Source organism: Micropterus dolomieu, linkage group LG13 (genome assembly GCF_021292245.1).
Source record: "Micropterus dolomieu isolate WLL.071019.BEF.003 ecotype Adirondacks linkage group LG13, ASM2129224v1, whole genome shotgun sequence".
NCBI lineage: Eukaryota > Metazoa > Chordata > Actinopteri > Centrarchiformes > Centrarchidae > Micropterus > Micropterus dolomieu.
The window spans coordinates 29,413,641-29,421,261 of NC_060162.1; the positions used below are offsets into that span (position 1 = coordinate 29,413,641).

A 7,621-nucleotide genomic window follows, 5' to 3' on the forward strand; every position below is an offset into this window, starting at 1 on the left:
GGTATGTTTTCCGCTCTGTGGTGTAGTGTTCTCATGACCCCTAGCTTGTGCTCCAGTGGGTGGTGTGAATCGAAGAGTAGGTATTGGTCTGTGTGTGTGGGTTTTCTGTAAACACCAATCTGCAGGCTCCTGTCCTCTTCAATGTGTACAGCGCAGTCCAGGAAGGCCAAACTGTTGTTCAACATCTTCTCGTGTGAACTTGATATTACTGTCCACAGAGTTGATGTGTTCTGAAAAGGCTTGCACTTCCTGGCTTTTAATTTTGACCCAGGTGTCGTCCACATATCTGTACCAGTGGCTCGGTGCTGTTCCTCTGAAGGAGTTGAGGGCTTTGTTCTCCACTTCTTCCATGTAGATGTTTGCCACAATTGTGGGATACCGGTGAGCCCATGGCACAGCCATGCTTCTGTCTGTAGAATCCTCCGTTGTACTGGAAGTAGTTGGTCTTTAGACAGAGGTCGAGTAATTTACAGATCTGGTCAGGGCTGAGGCTAGTTCTGTTGTCTAGGGTGTTGTCTTGTGTTTGCTGTTTCCTAACGCTTTCTACTGCCTCTGTGGTGGGGATGCAGGTGAACAAAGAAGTCACGTCATAGGATACCATGGTTTCATCTGGATCCAGTTTTAGTCCTCGAACTTTGTTTACAAAGTCAATAGAGTTTTGGATGTGGTGAGGTGTGTTTCCCACCAAAGGAGCTAAGATGGTAGAAATGTGTTTGGCAATGTTGTAGGTGACCAAGTTAATGCTGCTGATAATCGGCCTGACTGGGGCTCCTTCTTTGTGTATCTTGGGTAGTCCATAATCAACATTTTATATTGATTAGATGGTACATATTTAAAATGTTCTCCGCGTACAACAACAGCTTGTCACCCAGCGATAAGAACTGTTATTCAACTAAACTTACGTTAGTTAGTGGGATATGTCTTATGATCCATTTGCCATAGTGCCTTGTCAATGGTTAAATGACGAAACGAAATGGCCAAGCATTCAGTGGCCAGAAATATATAATTACCTGATACACACCCCAAGTGTTTATACCCAGGAGAAGTTGAAAGCATACAAATCTCTTGATGCTTACAATTTTGTTCTGTGTGGTCATGTCCAAGACATACAACTTCATGATTACCAATTTCAAAACTTCATAGTGCTTAAGACGGAGGTTCTGCCTAGCCAAAGACAGGGTAAGAAGACGGAGTTGTACGAGGCCTGGGTTATCGTCAACAAGACCAACTGTATTCTGACTGCAAACTGCACCTGTATGGCTGGGTATGTAACATAAGACATTTATTAAATTATATTGCATTTTATTATTATTTATCCAGTCAGTAAGATAACTCAATAACTCAATTTCACTGCTTATTTGCTGAAATCATACTGCTGTTTTTATTGACATGTATAGCCTAGCACCACTTAACCAATGTGTTTCATTTGTAGTGGATCAGCCAGTGTGGATTTGTTCATTTTATATCAAATAAATTTGGAGACCCCAAATAATTTAAATTAATAAATAATAATAATAATAGCTACTTTCATAAATAATAATAATAATTTAAATAAGTTTAATTTTCAAAAAACACTATATTTTTCTCTTACTGCACATTGCTGCAGCTCCTCTTTTCACCATATGTGTTGTACGCTCCGCTCTTGAGCTACAGATTGATGCATCTTACTTGTACAAAATCTTTGTTGGGACAGTTCCCAGGTAAGGACTACTAGCCAATCAGAAGCAGAGAAGGGCGGGTCGTAAGAAACAAGGTAGTGTGGTCCAAATCAAAGCCGCTTCAGACTGGGACCGTAACCTAGCAGATGATATAAGTTACTCTCAAGTCCACAACCACACAACATCATTGTTCCACATCTTACCATTAGGACTAAACGTTGAACTGTTGCCGGTGTTCTGATGATCTATGCTGCCTTGCCGAAAAATGCTACCATAGCGCAAATTGATAGACTCGACTACTCGGCCCTGCTCCATTTTCCATTGCAGATAGTAACCAGAGATAGTACGTAGTAGGTCGTCATAGCGATGCCATACACAACTGCCGCGACGTAATGTTCAATGCAACACACACACTAGCGATCCAGACAGCTTTCTCTTAAACCGTTTCAACATTCCTCAGAATGTAAAGACAGATAAGCGGCATGAAAACTTTCCAGCTGTGTTTTCCTCTGCCGTTGTTGCTGCAGCGGTCTGTGTGACGGCGGGAGCAAAGGGCTCTGTGAGCGGGCGGCTGGCCGGCCTCACACTCTTCTCCCACGGGTTGGCGCAGGCTTCCCCCACAGCCATTCGCGGAGCTCCTCAACTCCGAAAATATTCAAGCACATTTTTGTTCCGCCATCACTTCTCGTAAAACTGTCAATATTCTAAATCTACACAGCTGATTTCTCACCTCAAAACTTCTCAGAAGTGGATTTAGTGATGAAATTTTATATGAAAACTGTAAAATATAAAACTTTCTGTTGCTGGGGTCTGTCTGGCGCACGCAATGATGATGCAGTGAATAGTGAATATTCTATCTGAACAATCAGCAGTCTGTCGTGTTTTCACGTTACATTTTAGTATCCCTCAGCTCGCTTGGAACCTCGACGGAGGTGAGGTGATACCAAAAAAAGTACCTGGAAGCAGGTACAACATTTCTACAATGGAAAACCAAACAAAGGCGAGTCGAGCCAAAGGGCCTCTGCTAAGACTAGCTTGGTTTGAGGGCGTGCCTGACCCACTAGCCCTTGGCAAGCTTTATGACGTGTTTGCATTGTGACGTCACAAGTCAAGGAAGTGAAGGGCTGGACTATGTGAAGGGCTGGACTATGTGAAGGGCTGGACTACGAAACGAGCTGTTTTCAAGCAGTTCAGAGCAGAGTTTTCTGTGGGAGATGGGAACTCCCTTTGGGCTGGACTTTGGGCTTTTCCACTTTGCAAACCTGTTACATGCACAAAAAAGATATATAACTCAATAAAGGAAAGGGAAAAAGCCAAAAAGCATAATACCACCTCTTTAAAGAAATAATAATTTGCTATCTTCAGTCTCCTCATGGAACCAGAGTTCCCCCAAGAGGACAAAATAAGTATTATATCATTGTCTGTCTTCCGCTGTTTAATCTTATCGTTTTATTGTTCATAATATGCTGCCATGTTCGTATAACTTGCTGATATATATTTAAGTAAGAATGTTTAACAGCCAATATTATCCAGGAAGCTAGTTAAATTCCTTTCATCTGATGTGATTCCTATGAAATGCTAACCATTTTAATGTTTAACTACTGACAATAACTTAATAGTTTCCTTCTTATCAAATGCTTAAAACCAAGAACGGTATAACCGTTTGACATTAAAGGTTTGATTGTGGGAAGATATTTGATTAAAATACGAGCAAATAGACTTTTAAAATTACAGTTAAAGGAAACAAGCCCTCAGGGGAACAAAGCCAAGCCAGACAAACAAAACAAGCAGAGCTCTTTGTTGCTCGCTCTCTTCTTCGCTTCTCTTCCCTTGTACTTCGGCTCAGCGTGCTCCGTCTCCCAGCAACGCCCTAAGAAGTCCGGCCCGGCTTGCCGCGAAGATTCCTTTGTTCTTTTCAAGCCACACATGCGAAGTGCCGCGACCTCAGCTTTTCCCTTGTTTCCAGCAACTTACTTGCTTTATATTTTCTATTGTTTTGTTTGTTAAACGTTATCAGACCGTTAAGTCACGCAATTTCAATTCAAGAACAACCCAGTTCTTTTAAGCTTTATTGTAGTCAAGTGAACTTATACTGCTCCCAACGAAGTTCAGACCCAGCCATGTGCGTCCGTTACGTGAGCAGTAACAAAGGCCCATCAAACTGACAACCCGAGCCCAGGTTAAAAGCCTACCACTGCAAGTTTTCTTCAATAAGCTGACCAAGACGGATCTACGGAGCAATTCCCTGGCAGAGAAAGCGACCGGCCGACGGCTTTAAGTCGTCCTAACCGAGAACACACGGAACTAAGCCAGCGTGAGGCAGCTGACCAGCAACCCGGTTGGGAGAACAACAAAGCAGTAAGAAACCAACGGCATTTGTGGTTGAGTTGATGTCCAATAGTCTGTTAATCCATTAGCTTTAATTAGTGCTGTCAAACGATTAAAATATTTAATCGCGATTAATCGCATTAATGTCATAGTTAACTCGCAATTTATCGCAATTACACATAGTTCTCTCACTCACCACACTCACACTCCAATCTTTCACACATGCATAGCCTACCTGCATGCACATAAACACACACCCAATCATTAATGATACTGTTCTGACACAGGCTTACTTTGATTATCAAACAAACACATATAATGTTACATATACACACACGACACGGATACACAATAAATTACCTGAAGTGCTCCAGCACAGCCTTGAGCTTCTTCAGTTTCTCCAGCTCAGTAGGTGTTGGCAGGGCGACGTTGGTTGTGTGCACGGCCAGTGCATCTCTCAGAGGTTCAGCATTCCGCTGAACACGCTTGATCATTTCCAGGGTACTATTCCATCTGGTTGACACTTCTTGTGCGAGTGAGTCTTTCTTCTGATGATGTGCGACTTGTTGCTGCTCGAGCTCCGCTTGGTTTGCTGGGTTGTGCTTAAAATGTCCCACAACTTTTCTGCATTTTGCCAATGCGCTGTGAAACGGGCTGTTGGTTAGAGAAACCGTGACGGCTCGGTGCACACTGTGTGCAATGCACGGCATGTGCTCAAAGGGGAGCTGCCTGGCCGCTGCAATCATGTTGCACTATCCAAGGTCAGTGAGACAACTTTGTGTTCAATGTCCCACTCTCTAGCTACTTTCATAAAGTGCTCTGCTGTGTCACGGCTGTGACCCCGAGGTAGTTGTGATTACTGAGGGACGTCCAGTAATCACCAATGAGCGCGACTGCTTTTATCTTCTCCAATGCCTTCTGTACCTTAGCCTTCTCTGTTTCGTGCAATTTCTGTAAGTGGCTTGTAATGGTGGCTCTCGAAGGCAATTCGTAGGTCTAGTCGTTGGATGCGATGCGAATGATATCAGCTAGACCCTCGTCCTCTACAACGTTAACAAGCCTACATGCAGTAGCCACCCATTTAGCTATGGCTGCAGTAAGTTTGTTCCTAGTTGTGGTATCCATGTGCTTCTGTCTGAATTCATCCATTGTCGCCTGGCGTTGACGAGGGGGCGGAGAATTTGCATCACCAAACAAGTGTGTGGCGTGCCTGTTGTTTTGTTTCCGGTCTAGCTAGATCCAGTGGGGTGTTGTAGTTTTTCTAACGTTTTTCGTTGTTGTAACAGCATGTGAAAAAAACTACAAAGTTTGCTAGGCCAAAAACAACGTTAATCTTGCGATAAAAAAATTTACTCCATTATGGGTTTGTGTTAACGCCGTTAATAACGCGTTTAACTGACAGCACTAGCTTTAATCCTTCATCATTCCAGCCTAAACTCCTAGACAAATTTAACCGAGTAAGTATCATCTAACCTGCGTTCATTAGTTCTCCTTATCCCTATAAATCAAATTCTCCCCACAACAGAACACAATTTTCATTGAACTCCACAACATTCTCATTGTTTGCCTCATGTTTGTTTAGCCATTGTTTATTTCTCTGAGGTATATTTAACCGCATTTATATCTACCTTTAGTTAGTTAATAAATTTCACTGTAATCACAGGAATTGTGTGTGTGTATTGTTTAACTCCAAGTCACTGTCACGGAGGATTTACATCCATCGATATGAGATTGACTGATTGATTTAAGATAATTGAGCAATTATTAACTGATCACTAGTGAATAATTGTGTAATTATTAAACTATAACGCTACCCAGGGGTCCGGAGACCCTGGGCGAACTGAATCTCCGATGGTGCCCTTTTCGAGGTTTATGAATTAATATTTTCTGAATATTAATAGTCATAATTTGTATTACAAAAGTAGGTATGCTACACATTCATTAGATAGCTAGGAATAAATATACCATTTTGTACAGGTTACCCTAACCTGTACAAAATGGTATATTTATTCCTGCAGCCATGCAGCTGCCCTTATGTTTAAAGTTGACAGACACCCAACTGCAGCCAGCCAGAGCAAAGCGCAGAAAGAACAATGTCAAAGGTAGACACAATCTGAATTTAGACAAGATCAGGCCATGTACATATAACAAGGTAGCAGCAGGTATAAATAATATATTTATAACTCTTATTCTTTTCCGCTTAAATCTGATACTCAGAGAAAAGAGCAGGCAGTCAGTCCAAAATAGTGTAAATCACATAGCATCCCTCAAAGGACACTGGGTTGAGTAGGAAAAAACAGACAGGATAAAGTCAGGACTACTGAAGCCCATGGATAACTCTCCTGTACAAAAAAAGTTAGTCTGAGTTCGCTATAACCACGTTATTAGCCAAATTCTAGGTAAACTTATTAGACTAGTTAAACGTCAGGTTAACTAACTAGCAAGACAACATAACGTTAACGTTGGCGTTAATAGGAGTGTAAACAAAGGTTCAGACCTTTGTTTACAGATTTTCGATTCTGGCAACCCACTGCACAACACAACATTTTTCATGGGTTTGTTTTTCGGTTCCTTATGACTACTAAGTTACTAAGTTACTACTACTAGATTACTACTACTAAAGTTACTTCTACTTCAAACTACTTATTCTTCTTCGTCTTCTAATTCCAGGCAGTGCGGATACCTTTCTAGCACATTGCTGCCTCCCACAAGGCAAATATATTCCCGTTTATAATCCTGTTATTCAAGGCGGTTGCTGGTCAGCAGCGGTCAGCTTCTGCATCCAACATGCGCAGTTGCACCTGCGTGACGTCAGTGTGACGTAGTGTGATAATTCCCCTATAGGCCTAGACTGCCAGGGGATTTCTCATGATGCACTGAGCTCCTCTCTCCTCTACTTTCTCTCCCTCTGTATGTAACCTCATCCCATTATTGCATGTTAATAACACAACTTCTCCCCTTTCCGGTAGTCTTGTGCTTTCTCGTCCCTCTCCTCTCTCCTCCTATCACTTCCTGCAGGTGTTTCTGGTTCTGGAGCTGTGGAGTCTGGATCTGTGGTTGCGAGTCACGTGCTGCCCCCGTGTTCCTGCTCGACACCCTCTGCTACAATTATTGTTATTAGTCCTATTGTTATTGGGTGTGAATGCTGCAAGCATTTTTTTGGACCGTAACTAGTCCCACAGCTTTTGCCGTAGAAACTCCGTTCAAACTCCAAGTTGTCCGGCTCAATGGGTATGGGGTGCTATTACTTTTGTCATTGATACCTTGAATACTTTACAAAATATTCAAGGTTTTCCAGGAAAAATTTCCCATTCTAAGTGAATGGAGAGACTGTCGAAATCCTCCTCATACCTACTCCACTTTGAGAGCTCACCAATTCAGCAGACTTTCTGCTACAGACTTGATTTAAACTGTAAATTGGTCACAAGAAGTTAATCTATTAATGATGTATTCAGCGTTTTGATATATTTTATGGTTTGTTCACTGTCGCTGTCGGAGTTTATAATGGGTGTGTATTGCGTGAGTTAGAGTGGGTGACATCATCACTACAGTGTAGCAGTCTTGTGAAATCGTCTTAAACTTTTCTCTTTAACTCGCTGGCTTGACCACAATTTTAACTCTTCATGCATAATTTT

At 42.1% G+C, this 7,621-nt stretch overlaps 1 protein-coding gene across 1 annotated transcript in view; it reads right to left on the reverse strand.

The window, feature by feature from the left end:
* The window catches only part of slc27a6 (solute carrier family 27 member 6), a 74,415-nt gene extending 69,799 nt beyond the window's left edge, over window positions 1-4,616 (reverse strand). The window contains exon 1 of the mRNA XM_046067691.1: window positions 4,347-4,616. The gene's annotated coding sequence lies outside the window, so the exon portion shown is untranslated. The remainder of the gene's footprint in view (window positions 1-4,346) is intronic.
* Window positions 4,617-7,621: the final 3,005 nt, after the last annotated feature.